Here is a 16,634-nt window from a genome sequence, read left to right on the forward strand (position 1 = left end):
TCAGATTTTTAAAAACTACATATACATGTGGGCTGGAAACAATGCTGCTATGTATAAAAAACTTTCATAAACGATCATCTCCTTACTCCATTTAACGAGTCGTTTCCTCACTCTCAGCCCTTATTATACTTTTGTTGCCCTCTCTTTTCCTTTCATTTTTTTCCCCTGTGTGTGTGTGTTTTTTTTCTCCTCTACACTTTTATCTGGCTCATTCTATTCCCTTCACTCCTTTTCCTTCCTCATCTCTGTTCTGTCTTTGTACTTCTGACGTGCATAATCACACATGCTCATCAGCACGTGGGCCCACCTAATCCTGGCCATCCTCTTGCTGGTGGCCCTTCCCAGAGACAGCTTCCCAGATCACAGTGATGTGATCCTCATTCCCAGAAAAGCAACACTTGAGTCCACACCAACAAAGGGGGGGTACACAGAAGATCATGAAGTCTCTGACCGCTAGATTAACTCAAGTGTCTGATAAGCAATCCTTTTATGGAAGCCGACCCATTCGAGTGAGCAGTGCATTGGATAGTGCATTAAAATTAATGTAGCTGCCTCAGTCTTATTTTGCCTCTTTCCTGGTGATAGAAACAGCTGGGTTTCTGACTACAACTTGTACAGTGTTAGGAGAGATTTGACATTTAAAAGGATCTTGGGACCCACTTTTACCCCAATAGTTTTGTAATTAGGTCTTAGAATTTCCCTAGAGAAAAGTAAAATTATTCTCTTTACTATTATACCTCCTGTTGCAATTTTCTGGTCCACTTACTGAACTCCCACTCAGATCAAAGGGCCACATGTTTGACTCACCAGATTCTTGACCAGCTCCTGCCCTCTCCTAGGTTACCTGATGCATTTGCCATGTGGCTTCTTTACCACGTGCTCCTGCCTTCAGTCAAATAACTGACACTCACTCATATTTCCTTGTGCAATTTTGATTTACCTCTTCCTCTTGCGAGAGATCCAGAGAGCATACTTATATTCAGACAAATGTTAAACCTCTTTCAAGGAGCTTGCATCACTATGGATATCCTGCTCTTCATTTTAGCAAAAACTTTCATGGTGCACAGGGGGTGTCGGAGAGAGGAGGCAGAGAAGTGATGTACCCTTGCCCCTAGTGATTTGATCTTTGCACGCTTCTTTACCATATCATTAGCTCTTGCTCTATTCTCAATTTGGTTTTGTCTGCCCAAATGGATTTAACTTCTTTGAGGGTATGGCTCAGACTACTTCCAAGTCTGAGAGGAGTCTCCTCATCAGTTACCATATTTTGTCCTCACCGCTGACATACCTCTATGCCTCCCTGGCTAGACTGCAAGCCTCGGCTGTCGTGGTCAGGGTGTGCCTTGAATGCCTGGCATAGAGTCTAGTACATGGTAAAACTCTTCATCTTTGCCAGTATTCTGATTGAGGGGGGAGATTGGGGGGGCTTTTACTGTTCCACAATCTTGGAAAAACATTTAACTTTTTTTTTTTTTAACCTCTCCCTTTTTCTTTTTCTAGTCAATTACAGAGGAAGCAAAGTTGTTTAGCTCTTTTTTTTTTTTTAAAGATTTATTTATTTATTCATTCGAGAGAGAGAGAGAGAGAGGCAGAAGACACAGGCAGAGGGAGAAGCAGGCTCCATGCAGGGAGCCCAATGTGGGACTCGATCCCGGGACTCCAGGATTGCGCCCTGGGCCAAAGGCAGGCGCTAAACCGCTGAGCCACCCAGGGATCCCCAGTTGTTTTGCTCTTAACCTGTTTGTGAGTAGATGCATTGCACAGTTTGAACCAAGGGAGGAGAACACCTTTACACATGTTTAGCCACATGAGTTCACCTGACTAAAACCTTAAGTTTAATGAGTATAAAATTTACTTTGCTGGAATTCTCATCTTGAAGTACATGAAGCGCCTTAAGCAGAATCCATATTTCAGTTTAAGAAAATTCAAATAATGCTTCTGATGACACATTTACCAACATCTCATGTGTATAATATATATAGCCTTTTTATCTTAGGATTTCACATGGCTTTACCAACACTAATTAACCAGTGGAAACAAGGTCCCATGTGTAGAGGTAAAGAGATGGCATCAATAACTCCTTTTATCATTGTGAACTAAGAAACTCATAGATTCTTATCCACTAATGAGAAAGCATACATTAAAAGTTCTGTTAGTCCAAGGCATTTCTTAATCCAACAGACTTTCCTGCCCTTTGGCAATTAGTCGTTCTTCTATAGGCTGCCTGCACAATAATGATTTGAAAACTTTTGAAACGTTGACCCCTGAGTGTGTAGCTAAGCTGAACAACTTTTAGAAGGAGTTAAGTGATTATTTTTCCCATTCCTTCTTGTATGGTTCTTTCTGTGTGAAAGGAAAAAAAGAATCTGGTGAATCATGTCAAACAAGTAGAGAAAAATGGCCCTGAAATGTACAAAATGGCAGTATACTGACTCATCACATTTACACTTACATTATAGCTTATTTTAATATAAATTCAAGCTGCTAAAAATTACTCCCACAGACAGCTGTGTAAAGTCACTTTCTTCCCCCTGCACATTTTCTTGTAACCAAAATCTTAGAGTGATTCTTTTAAATGTCTGTAGAAGAGAAAATGAAGATTATGTGCCAGTGTCCAAATTAGGAAACCACCTCATTGTGGTGACCATTTCCTGAAGAGGTCCTCCAGAATGCTGAAGTTCCCTATGCTGAGGGTCTTCTCCTTTCCAGCTCTCAGGCCTGGATTGCTCCCAGGCCAGTCTCCTTACTTGGTGGAATAGGTGCCACAGAGGAGCATGGCACAAGAGTATGTTCTGGATTCAGAGAATCTTGGCTCAGATACTTCCTCTGCTGCTTTCCAGCTCTGTCACTTAACTGGTTCCTCTGTCACTTATACTTGCTGTGAGGGTCACACTAGATCACGCAAGGAAGGTGTTCAGCACTCTGACGGGCACATAATAGTTATCAGTAATGTTAGCTCCTTTCTCTCTCCTTTGTGCTCTTGTACACTCTCTTTCTCTCTTGAGAGATTTTCTCCAATCTTGTCATCTTCAAGGAGCAGTACCTAGAACACTCATTCTGTGAGTTACTTTGTCATTCTAGTCCATACCGATTGGCATTCTGCTTTAAGTCACTCTTAGTTTTAGATAGGGTCACCAGTTTGCTATTACCTTTGTAGTTAGGTGGGTAAGTATATCCTGAATATTCAACAAAAATGTCTGTGGATGTGTTTTATTTTTACATAGCTACCCTAGTGCCTAACATTGTGGGGAGGTAATCGAGGGGCTCCAAACTATGTAATTGATTGTTATTAGCTAGGACCCAGCAGATATGTAAGATGTTGATAAAGCTAATCTCTAAAAAGACAAACACAGTGGTTTGCCCACTTTGGGGTTGCAAGCTTCTAGTTAATTAAACAGTCATCCTTTCATTCTGTGAGCTGACCTACTTCTTAAGATAAACTATCAGCTGGTTGAGGTTTATTTCCCCTACATTCTTCTTCTACAAAAATAAAAGCAAAACTAAAATTTCTCACTCTGTTATTGCATTTGAATTTCAGTGACTTTGGATAGCTAAGCACATATTGTACAGTCCCCCACTCTATTCTTTTTTTTTTTAAAGATTTTATTTATTTGTTCATGAGAGACAGGGGGCGGGGGGGCAGAGGCAGAGAAACAGGCAGAGGGAAGCAGGCTCCATGCAGGGAGCCTGACTTGGGACTTGATCCCGGGTCTACAGGATCACGCCCTGGGCTGAAGACGGTGCTAAACCACTGAGCCAACCGGGCTGCCCACCCCCACTCTATTCTTAAGGATTTAGATGATGGGTTTAATTTTGCTGGTGTGAGAAAACAAGATTCGGGGAAGATAACCAGTAACATTCCTGCCAGATGTGATCAAATATACTGAGGAAAGACAACATAAGAACTGTTCTTTGGGAGCTCCTAACCAGCATACACTGAAGGTGAAATTGAGACTTACATGTACCTAAGTCTCTATTTACAAGTACATGAAAAAATTCACAGCTAAAGCAGTTGCAGATTATTAGATAAACAAAAATAATACATCTTAGTGTTTATAAATAATTTCTTTCAATAAATTAGTGTCACTCGAAAGAAATTATTATCTATGATTAAATATATAAATCCTTGCTGTGCCTCACTCTAGAGCACCTTATGTGTGAAGTTGCCCATTTGAGAAGCAACTCAAAAGCAAAATAATTCAAGAGTCTAATGTGACTTTTCCTTTTAGGGCTAGGGTAAATATATATTTTACTTTGTTCAGGATAGTGCTGGTTTATTCCTGTTGTCCTAATATAATTATACATTGCATCCACTTTCACTATCAAAAAGTATCTTAGTTTGAATAATATTTTTTTCTTTATCCTTTTTAGGGTCTTACTTACAGCTCTATTTTTTGTGTTCATAGCAATTTATAGCTTGGGGCCTATCTCTCCAGATTGGTATTAGTGCCTGTCATAATGTGGATCTCTACTCATGTTGGCTAAATGGTTCCTGTTGCTTGTTTGTGTCCCCCTAAAAGATATGTTAAAGTTTGAACCTCTGTTACCTTATTTGGAAATATGACCTATTTGGGATTCAATATTCACAGATGTAGTCAAGTTAGATGAGATTATACTGGATGAGAGTGGGTCCTAAATCCAATAACTGGTGTCTCTATAAGGGGAGAAAGATTTGAGGACACAGAGGATACATGAAGAACAAGGCATGTGAAGACTGAGGCAGAGGTTGGATTTATGTTACCATAAATGGAGGAGTGGGAAGCATTTCCAGCAACCACCAAAAGCCAGAAGACACAAGGGAGGATTCCTCTCTAGGGCCTGCAGAGGGAGCGTGGCCCTGCCAACACCCTGATTTCAGACTTCTAGTCTCCAAATTGTGAAAGAACAACTTTCTCTTGTTTTAAGCCACTCAGTTTGTGGTAAGTTGTCACAGGAGCCCTAGGAAACTAGCATATTTTCTCACTTCACCTGTTCTGGAAGATAACTGAAAGGCTTGTTGGGTTCACAGAGTGAACCAAGTCTCTGTAACCCAAGGCTCCATGCCCAGTGTGGAGCCCAGCATGGGGCTTGAACTCATGATCCTGGGACTGAGATCTGAGCTAAAATGAAGAGTCAGATGCTCAACCAACTGAGCTACCCAGGTGCCCCTCTGTTACCCAACTCATATCATCCCAGATATGTATTTCAAATAAAGTAAAATATATCCTCAGTTTTGGCTACCTTAGCAAATCTCCCAGACTGAGTTTTGCATTTGGCATAGAGTCTGTATTTTAAGTCAAATCATCCAATTATATTCTTTAATTTTGGTGAAAATCTTATATAGCATGGCAACCATAGGTCAACTGACAAATTGTCAGAAACTCTTAAAAATGTTCATATAGGTAGATGAACATAGATACAGATTTATCTATTATAATATTTTAAGCAGAGTATCTGTGTTTAAAAAATTTATGTCTATATTTATGTAGTTGTAGCTGTAATATGGATATTTATATATTCTATCTCTGTCTCTCTTTTTATGCCTGTATCTTTATCTGTATATGGTATTTTTCAGTTTCTGTCCATCTGTCAGTCTGATCTGACAATTGATGGATAAATCAACAGGTATTGATAGATATAGATATATAAAGGTTATTTACAGTTGCAGGAAATGCTGTAAATAAAAACTGGCTTTCAGAACACTTCACAATTGGACATCACTCATTTACAAAGGTATTGTATGCTTTTTGAAGCTATCTTCCTTCTCTTGCTGTCTATTCAATGGGAATAAGATCTACATGCTTTACTAAGCTGCTGTTAGGATTTAGGGAAAACATTCAAGGCCTGATGGCACTAATGGCAGAGAGACCCGGAAGGGGTGGATGCTGCTGAAACCCTGCTGAGGAATAAGGAATGAGCCATCTGGGCCTCCAGCTGAGGCCAATTGGATCCAGACAAGAGCTGCCAGCAGGAATGGTCTGGATCTGGATGACGGCCATCCCTGCCAAAGGAAGTGGGCTGGCCCTGGAGCAGAGGGATCGGGATGCTCTTCTCAAGAGAAAGGACTTGGAAGACAGGTCCTCTCAGAGGTCACAGTAGGGACAGACATGTTATAATTATTAACATTGACGGAAGGCCAGCAAGATGATGAGTACTGTTGAGAACATGGAAGCATTCTTGATTTTTGTCCAGGGAATCATTTATTCTGGCAAAGAGGTCAACTCTGGCTCCTCTGTCCCTTATATTGTAACTCTGCAGAGGAGTCATTTACTTGAACCAAAGAGACCAACCTTTTTCTTTTATCGATCCCATCCAGATGTTATGTTTCTATTGAAAATTTCTTTCTTCTGGTGCTGCTGCTCTCATCCTTTTGCTCTCAATTACTTTGGCATCAATTCTGGAAGAAAAGAAACATCCTCTGGTTCATCACATCTTTTATATTAGTTTCTACAATATTTTAAAATGGTGTGGTTTAATAACATTATTGCTTCCCTTCGTAGATTATGTAGTTACTAGATTTGTATTAGCACCTCTTTAATTCTAGAGTAGACAAGAGGGAACACCAAACGAACTCTCATTATCCACAGTGGTTTATTCATTGGGTTTAAAAATAAGCTCTTGGTGAAGTTATGTGAGTTATGTGATTTTTTTTTGGGGGGGGGGTTAGTTTAGATAAAAGATGATTCAAGGTATTTACTATATTTATTGACTTGACCTGTTCTTTTGCAGATCAAGTCTGTGCCTTTTGATACTTCTCTGTCCATTAATATCACAAAAAAACATAGTAACATTGTTGCCATGAGTACCATGACAGAGAATTTAGAGAATTTTTGTTCTTTAACCACCTGAAGCCATTTTGTGTTTTTTGTTTTTTTCCCATCAAATTATTTGGTCTTGGCACTATTTGGAGAATTGTTAAGAAATAGTTTATTATCAGAAGTGTGCACCAAACCCAGAAATATGTGCCAGACCCAAGAGTTTGATTGCTTTTAAAATGCTGTGTCAAGGTTAACACTGGAGTTTTTGATTCATTTGTTCTAGGGTAGATACACACTGTAATTTCGAAAACCATCCCAAGTCAACCTTATGCATATCCTAAATAAGTGTCATTATTTTAACAAATGTTCTGTTGTATATCATACTCTCGGCAATCCAAGGGTTTCAGTACCAGCCTAGTTTTTGCCTCCTTTCTGCCTTTCTCAAAATGCTAATTGTACTCTGTATGTAATGACAAGTTGTTCAGTTGTCTTTATACCGTAGGTCTGAAAACTCAAGCCCATCAAATTCCATATTCCTAGCAGTCAGACTTTTCCATAGCTACCAATACCAAAGATTTTTATTAATTTGAGAATCTTAATGTCCCCAATTAGACCTGTTGACAATAAGCAGGGTGAACTTATCTAGACTTAGTCTTTTTTTGTTTCTCATGTGCCCAATACTGAATAGTATAGGGTGAAGAGGGAGGTTGGCATTAGTGAGTTGAAGCAAGGGTCCTCATCAATCAGATAATTAGTCATCAGACATCCATCTTCTGGGTGATGGAGAGTAAATGGAGAAGGGCTGAGCCAGCAAAGTAAAAAGTGAGATGGCTAACTCAGTCTGCTAGGACTATAAACACAAAACCAAATAAAACAGCAACAGAGGATTAACAAAATAAGAGAGGGTTAAATAGTACTGTATTAGACTATATTTCATTTGAGACTGTTTCTACTGGAACACATCACAAGTCTAAATTGGAAATAAAAGCTATTAAGTTTCAGTCAACCCATGAAATTATTACTGCAAACATTCATTATTTTTCGAAGCTGCCTATTGACAGCCCTTGCCTGAAGAAAGAATTATATACCCAAGTCACAGTGGAACACAATCACTGAATTTCAGATTATAAATTCATCACTGTGCTCGTAAACCCATGCCATTGTTTCAAGTAATATTTAGGTAAAATATGTGTATATTTTGTATTTCTTCACATTTTGGTGCGATATGTTGCCTGGTGGAAATCATAGTGCTGAAAGTCAAATGTGCCAGATTATATTCAGAGGCCAAAATTAGAATGTCTTTGTATATTAAAATATAGGGCAGAGAATAAATAGAAAAGTCCGAGGATGCAATTTTGAACATATGTACAAAATGATCTTCCTATTATATGGATAGATATATTGCTCATTTGTCATTTATTCATTCAAAGAAGCATACTGGGCAGCTACTCTGTCCCAGATAGTGAGCGAGGCAATAAGAAAACAAGGTGGATAGGTCATCTTCTTCTCCCAAAGGACAAGCAGACAAGCCGCAGACTACCAATAGAGTAAGGAGCTTTAGGGTTGTGCGTAAGGGGCTCTGGGAGCACAGAGCGGGGATGTTTAAGTGGAACTGGGTAATTAGAGGAGGACTTGCAAAGATGTGCCACTTGAGCTGTTTTCAAGGGGCATCAGCAGAGCAAACAGCGAGAGGAAGTGAAAGAAAATTATTCTGAAAGAATGCTAAATTAAAATTCAGGTTCCGAATACCCTTGTAAGTTTTGAACAAGGTTTTGCAGTCTTGATAGAGTTCCTTATCTTGGCGTTTGAATCTCCAGAGTGCCTTTGGATTCTTGATCTTATGGGCTGCAAGATTGGACAAAATCCACTGTGAACATTGTTTGGTATTCTTATTTCTGAGGAATGCATTTTTGAGAATGGCAACTTCAACAGACTTTCTCTTTGTTATGATCTATCTTCAGAGAGATTTATTCAATTTTGTAGGATTAAAAAAAATTCTACTTTCTTTATTCATTTTGCATTCAGTGAAGTACCATATGCTGCAGTGTAGACAAGTTGGGGAATGGATGATTCTCCGTGTAACAAGGACATCATTAAGTGATCTGATACATCGGTTCTAATTAGAACAAAGTAAACTTCAGTTCAAACTGAGATATCCATTTACATAGAGCCCCTATTTACCAGAGCAAGACAAATACTTTTTATAGGTCAGTGTACTTTCAGAATAGAATCTGATACATTTTCAGCATAAACAATGTGAAGAGCCTTTAGATTTCTGTCTTACATTTACTGGGTCAGTAGAAACCCAGCAAATTTCTGGATTGGTCTCCGCTTAGCAGGGAGATATGAAAAGCACTTTTGTTTGATATTTATAAAGATAATGAAGCATATAGACAGGAAAATTTATATTCTGGAAGTAATGTAGTACTAAGGAAAATATATCCAGATTTGTTCTTTGAGTAAGAAATGTGATCTTCGAAAAGACCAAGTTGGACATTTGCTGAGTTAATTTGTTTATCATGCATAGAAGGATTTTATCATGTAGTGTGGCGATGGTTGACGACAGTCATTACATTATACTAAGTGTACATTTTGTAGACCACATATTTGGTGTAATTGTAGCCTGAAAATAAATTGAGTCAACAGATAAAGTATTTTGAGAAGTCTAAAGATTAGGCTGAAATTTGAAGTTTCCATACAAAGTTCAATTTCTGGCAGCAGCCAAAGAGAGATTCATTTTTCTGATATTTTTTGTACAAATTATGTACACAAAATGCTTCTTCTGCTCCATTTTCCAAAGCTTTGGCAATAGGTTAATATGTGCCAGTGATAGAATTTCAAGTGCTTTACAGGCTCTGTAAGCACATGATGGATTTAGGATAATCTGTGGATTTGATTTCACCAGGCTCTCCTGTCCCATTCTCATCTTTCTTCCCCTTTTCTTTCTCTATCTTCAAGTCATATAATAAGTCAAACTTTAAAATATTCCATTCATCCCTCATCTCAGTGTTAAAAGAACAGTCATGATTGTCACCCAGTGAGAATCGAGTATCTAACACACATGCCCCCAATGCCATGGCATTTTCTAAACCAAGCCTAATCTGAGAGAGGGAGACCTAGGCAACTGGAAGAGTGGCCTGTGATTTCTGTTTTTCTAAGACTTGAACCTTTTATATCCATGTGTCACTTTAAAGTGTTTCTGCCCTCATCTTCTGTATATACTTACTCATTTGATGCTTCTACCTCCTTCGATTTCTTAAAGTTCACCAAGTTTGCAATGCATTTTCACCCCATGTGTATTTACTCATGTTGATCTTTCTGTCTTGTTACTAAAACCTTTCACTCTTGATGGATCCATCCAAGGGTCATCCAAGGTATGACGGAAGGACATCAACAATCTTGGGCACAATATCTGTCTCTTGCAGCTTCACTATCTTGGGAAAGTTATTTAATCCCTTTGAGCTTTGATTTCCTCAACTGCAAATTGGGGATAATACGACTATTAAGTAAGAAAAAAATGTATAGTCCTCTTCCTCTTCCTCAACCTCCTCCTTCTGTGAAGCTTTCTCTGATGGCCCTCACTAGTCCCTTACAGTGAGAATCTTTCCATCCTGTGTGTTATCATGCCTGTTTGCCTTGATAAGGAAAGTCCTCTCTTATTATTAAAAGTCCTCTTTTATTATAATTGGATGTTTGAACGTACATTTTCTCTTGTAAGCTGAAAGCCCCATGGGTGAAGGGACACTATTTTATTTAGTGCATACTAAACAATTCAGTAAAAATGTGATGGCATTTGAAAATGGGAATTACGTGATCCTCCCCTCCCCCACGCACCTTGCCCTGACTTTCCCTAAATCATCTTTTGACATTATCTTTTCTTTCTTTCTTTCTTTTTATTCTTTTTTAATCTTTTGGCCTTTTCTAAGATTTGATGTTATAAAACTTATATGGTATTAAAGTTGTAATAGACAATAACATAATCTCAGCTCAGTTTGTCTAGTTGGTGGCTTATTTTGTTTATTATCAGAGAACTGAATCATTCCTGAGTGAAGGTATTCTTGTATTGTTATTACATTTCAGGATGCCTTGGTCTCTGTCCATTACTTCCTACAGATTGATCAAAACTGAGGACCTCGTCAGGGCAATGATGAGCTAAAAAGCATGGCAGTGTCTCCTCTGGTGTCTGCCTTATGGTGAGTTCTAACACTGCACACTACTAAACCGTCTTCCTCACTTTGCCTATGTAGGCCCTTCTAGAAGTACAGGACAGAAGAAAAAGTGTGTTGAATGTGCCTGTGCTTGGGTGTCTGGGAGTGGTGGGGAGTATGTGAGCACGCCGAGAGATGTTGGTGAAGGAACATTTGGCATGCTTCTTCTACATCTGTTGGAAAGAGCCAGCCAAGCCACCTGTTGTATTTCAATTCCCCATTCCTCAGGGACCTGGCTGCTTGCAGCAAAAGGTTTAAGATAGCAGAAATCCACAAAAATAGAGAAGTTATAGGTCACCCAGTTCTTTACACCGGGGATCCCCATCAGACCATTCTCTGCAGTATGCTCTTTAGTACAATACAGAGCATTTCTAAAACAGTGAGCTCTTTGTCTATCTCAGTTTAAAACATTCTAAGGGACAAAGGTTTAACTCTCCTCTAAGGGAGATGAATCCAAAAATCCCATTGTTTACAAGGTCAAGAAATGTGTCCCTGATTGTCAGCCGACAGAGTCACTTTCAGAACTTCCTAGTATTCTCCACCTCATTCCTTTTGTACCTTGGGTCTTGAATGGAGAAGGCTCTGACTTATTTTGGCCCATAAAATGCCCTGCAGGATGTCTCAACACATTGAAGAAAGGTTTAATCTATTTCTGTTAAAACCTGGAGAAAACTTTTCACCTCTCTCTAGGAGCTACTAACCCTGGGATGCTCTCTTTTTCTCTCTCGTTTTCTGTTACCTGTTCTGTCTTTCTTACAGTGACCACAGATTCTAAGTATTATTTCTGTTAGCTTGTTTTTGAATTTTTCTTTTCTTTTTTCTTTTCTTTTCTCCTTTTCTTTTCTTTTCTTTTCTTTCTTTTCTTTTTTTCTCTTCTCTTCCCTTCACTCCCCTTCTCTTTTCGTTTTTCTTTTCTTTCTCCTTCCTTCCTTCCTTCCTTCCTTCCTTCCTTCCTTCCTTCCTTCCTTCCTTCCTTCCTTCCTTCTTTCCTTCATAAAGCTTTATGGTAAAAATGTAAATGTTGCTTTCCCAATTTTCTAATCCAGAGAGTCTTTCTTAGTCCAACAGAGAAATTCAGAGGTGATCTGTTCCAACTCCTTCATTTTTAACACCAGTGACTAATACTCAGAGTGAGGAAGTGGTTTTCTAGGAAAAATCAGGAAAAATTTCAGTGCCACTAGGCCTAGCCCCAAAAAGTGCCAATAATAACTTTTCCCAACATGCAGAGTGGGACACTGTCTTAGTCCCTATCTGTCCACATGGGGATAAGAACTCCCTAGATGTGCTAACGTCTTTGAGAACTTACCACGAAGCTCAAAGACAGCGTGGCAGCAGGGAGGTGTAGGAGTTGTCAAGAATCCCATACCTGTCTCAACTAGTCTGTTGGATGTCAAGCTGCCTGCTTTGGGATGTCCACTTACTTGGTTATGGAGATTCATGGCTCATTTTAAAGAACAGGGTCCTGATCCCGACTTAGCTGTAGTGGGTTCTCAGTGTTAAATAGTTGCACTACTTCTGGCCTCTGTTGGAACAAAGAATTTATGTTGAGCTTTTACAACAAGAAGAAGGCCATGTAGCTCCTTCTGTAGTGCAAGCAAGTGGCCCATATACCTCAGTCATTACCCATTAGGCTCAGGAACCTCCTAGCATTCAAATAGTCTGACTGTCTAGGCTACCACCAATCAGCTCCTAGCCTTGAGACCAATTAATCTCTTTAAGACTCAGGTTTCTTATCTATAAAATGAAAAAAAGAATATCAGTACCTACCTCATAGAATTGACTTGAGGATCAGATAAACTAGTAAGTGAAAAATACTGTCATGTTCAAAACAGTAAACATTAGCTCACAGATCTTCTTCAACTTACATGGGATTACAGCCTGATAAATCCATCAAAAGTTGAAAATACCGTAAATTGAAAATGCATGTAATATAACTAACCTACCAAATATCATAGCTTAGCCTAGCCTACCTTAAACGTGCTCAGAACACTTCTATTAGTCTATAGTTGGGCAGATGATCTCACACAAAACCTAGTTTATGATAAAGTGTTGAATATCTCGTGTAATTTATTGAGTGCTATACTGAAAGTGAGAAACAGAATGGTCGTATGAGTACAGAATGGTTGTAAGTGTTTCAGTTGCTCACCCTTGTGATCTCCTGGCTGTCTGAGACTCTGGCTCGCTGCCACTGCCCAGCATCACAAGAGAGTTATCTTACCGCATGTGGCTAGCCTGGAAAAATATCAAAATTCAAAATTCAAATTACAGTTTTACTGAATATGTATAGCTTTTGCTCCATTGTAGAGTCAAAAAATCTTAAGTTGAACTATTATAAATTGGGGATCATCTCTTTTTTTTTAATTCAAGGTGCCCTGAATAAAAATGGAGTCACTCTGAGAAATCTGCCGTATTTCACTGTCACTGGCCACGGCTGGACTCTAGCCCTCTAAACAGTATTACAACCTTGCTCAGGTATTTCTGAGAAGGCGACATGGGTGTGTTTTTCAGACACTCATGAGCATCAGTGCATTTGTGCAGCCCTGTTGCCTCTTCTAGGGGCTGCTGTTGCCACTGAAACTGAGGGTTATCTTGTAGTGAATTGAGGCAGGAGAAATGCCTCTCTTATATTTTGGGGGTTGTCCTTTATTAGAAGTCCTTCCAAAGTAGTAACTTACACTCCCTTGTCTTTTAGTTTCTACTCACAGCGTCTTAGAACCTGAATATGAGTTCCTAGAAGGCTGGAATGGCAGAAACCAAGCTAGTTCATCAGTTGAGCCTTTGGGTCTGATTCCCTCTTAGCAAGAATTCTCTTCCAAGAGGTTCCACAGTCTCCAAGACAAAAACACATTGGCAGCCAGGTTCCTAGTCCCCGACTCCCCAGGCATGTTTGAATTTCAGCTGCGGGGCCCTTGCCAGTGGTGATTTAACCTGAAATGGCAAAATTCATATCAATAATGCTCATCTGAGTGAAATTAAGGAAGATGTTAACTCATTTAAGGGGAGGAAAGTAAGGCACAATGTATGTGACCACCCACTATGCGAGTCATAACTTCTCCCAGGCATTAATACGTACCACACAGGAAAGCTATGGGACTTTGCTTTTTGATCTTAACAGCAAAATCCTCTATCTGTCTCAGAATGGCTAATTTAAAAATCCAGTCTGCCTAAGGCCTGTCAGGATTTAAATGACTAGTATTGGTTCTCATTTTTTGCCTCAACTTTCAGCATCTCTTAAAGCTGCCACTTATTAATGGGCTAGGTGTGGGAGATGCCAGGGATAACAAGGAAGTGATTTGTCAGCTTAAAGGATGTCACTGGTCATCAAAGAGTCCCTGTTCTTTGTGTGAGCTGTAAAATCCATCTGAGTCACAAATTCAGACGGGTGACACTTGGTATATCCACAGAAATTGAACATTTATGCCAATTACAGACTCTGTACATGAGGAAGAACAGAACTGATTTAGCCACTAGACAGTAACTCACCTTAGGGCTCTGAAAAAAAAAAAGCATAATATTAAGTAACAACCAAAAATAGAAACTAAATTCGACCTAATTCCAATCTGCTGCCATCACTCTATTCCTTAAGGGTTGTGGAGACAAATCCTCACAAAGAGATGGACTACCTAAAATAAGTTAATTGGAATTTTGTGAAGCAGACATATGAATATATATATATACATATATATACAAGTATATATATACTATATTTGTAGTATTATGAGTATAAATATATATAAAAATATATATAACAAGAAGTGTCATAAAGGATTAATAACATATATGATGTAGTTCCTACTTGCAGATTTCTACAGTCTAGTTCAAATAAAGATATACAGGTGGAAAAGGAACTGGTAATTCCATGAAATAATTTTGTGTCACATAAGTGGATTAGATACTTGACATTTAGGGTAGACTCTTTTAATTTGGGATGACAGGGGAGTTTCCTCTAGGAAATGGGATCTAACCTGGACTTTGAAAGATGGGAAAAGTGAATATAGGTTGATAGTAAGAGGGAAGGAACTTCTTTGTTAGAGTAATGAAGTAAAAAAAAAAAAAATTGCAGAGACAGGATAATCCAAGTTGTTTTGAGGGGGACTATGAGTAGACCATTTAAATTGGACCAAAGAGGTGAGTATGGGAGGACAGCAGTGGAAGAAAAGCTGGAAATGCAGGTTGGGCTCCGTTGTGCTTTCTTGAGTGCTAGGCTAAAGATTTAATATATTTCTGAATCATCAAAAAGAGCACTATTGAGCCTGATTACACAAAGTAGTATTTTGAGGAGTGAGTCTTGGAATTGCATGGGATGGATCAGGGAGGTGAAACTAAAAATAGGCAGGCTAATGAAGAGGCTTACAGTATTGTGTGGGGATGATGTTGGTGGAATCTGTAATATCTGATGGTTGATCTAGAAAGAAAAACCTGCTTAAGGATGTGGGATGAATGAATGAATGAATGAATGAATGACTGGCTGATCACAGGCTTTGGTGACTTACTGACTTGACAGGTGAAGGGAGAGGGAGAATGAGAAGTGACCTGAGGATTTTAGCCAGGCCTACTGGGAACACTGTGGGACCAAAATCAAAAGTGGAGAGTTCCAAAGGGCAAGTGGTTTTTACTTGGATTGTTGCTCGGGCTCCCTAAGTGTCTTTTTGAGAAATAAACATCTTCAAGTTGGCAAATTAAACTTTAACTCCATTTAAATCTGACCTGTAAAGGCCATCTGTTGAGGACAAGTAAAATTAGGTATGAGAGAGAAGACCACACAGTGTATAACAGGTAGAGAGGTGGTATTTTAAGTGTATGCACAACATCATTGACTGCCTTCTGGCTCTCTTAGAAATTATTCTCTGAAAATGTAACTTTTATGTGGAACTGCATTTCATTTATCTCTCACAAATCAGTACTATCTCTAGGGGATTTATTTTAAAAGATTAAGTAGCTAACCCCTTAAATGAACAGGGCTTCAGCTAATTATTATTTTCTTTACTAAGAGATTTTCATAATAGCATTTGAAATTTGAGAATGGTAATGCTTGCTGAATTCTTCTATATGCTAAACTGTTATTGAGTCAGGTGAGACTGAGTTTGAATACTTGCTCTCCACTTAATAAATGTGTGATCTTTTGTCAAAGCAGGGTCCTTTGTAGAATGAGACATGGTGAAGATTGAGTTAATATGTGCGAAGTGCTTGCTGCAGTATCTGGCATATGGTATACTTTGAATACATGTTAGGTGATGGTTTTGTGTGTGTGTGTGTGTGTGTGTGTGTGTGTGTGTGTGTGTGTGTGTGTGAATTTGTTTTTTAACAGACTCACCAGCATTTACAAACCCCAGAACAAAATAGGGTAATTTTTCTTTAAATATTCCATTCCATATGGCCTGGAACAGTCAGCTTGGCATTGTTAGAACCGGGAAGCTATCTCAGATCTGAGGTCAGTTGGGATTATAATCAAACCCCATCAAGAGGAAATCAGTTGTTTGGTTGGTTGTCTGCAGCCTCTGGCCTCACTTAATAGGTGTTGGCTGTTGAAAATGGTATTGTCTTCCCACTGCATCCTCAGGGTGCAGATCCACACAGGGAGAGTAACCATCCTAGCCAGGGCCACCCCAGCTGTAGTCACCGAATGCCAGCAGACAACTGGACCTCAAATATCACTCAACCCTTAGGTTTGTATATACACACTCAGACA

General features: G+C 39.1%; 2 long non-coding RNA genes across 13 annotated transcripts in view; one reads left to right on the forward strand and one right to left on the reverse strand.

Moving 5' to 3' along the window:
- Positions 1-16,634, forward strand: part of LOC144305618 (uncharacterized) — a 97,377-nt gene that overhangs the window by 21,913 nt on the left and 58,830 nt on the right. For all 12 annotated transcript variants that reach the window (XR_013372644.1, XR_013372645.1, XR_013372634.1 and 9 more), the window contains one exon: positions 10,818-10,930. This is a non-coding gene — a long non-coding RNA (uncharacterized LOC144305618). The remainder of the gene's footprint in view (positions 1-10,817; positions 10,931-16,634) is intronic.
- Positions 6,175-13,756, reverse strand: LOC144305621 (uncharacterized). Its single transcript, XR_013372648.1, has 4 exons — positions 13,649-13,756; positions 13,092-13,177; positions 12,367-12,467; positions 6,175-6,376 (listed from the first exon to the last, which is right to left on the reverse strand). It is a non-coding gene; the product is annotated as an uncharacterized LOC144305621 (long non-coding RNA).

The sequence above is a fragment of the Canis aureus genome, chromosome 35 (assembly GCF_053574225.1).
Source record: "Canis aureus isolate CA01 chromosome 35, VMU_Caureus_v.1.0, whole genome shotgun sequence".
NCBI classification, from domain to species: domain Eukaryota; kingdom Metazoa; phylum Chordata; class Mammalia; order Carnivora; family Canidae; genus Canis; species Canis aureus.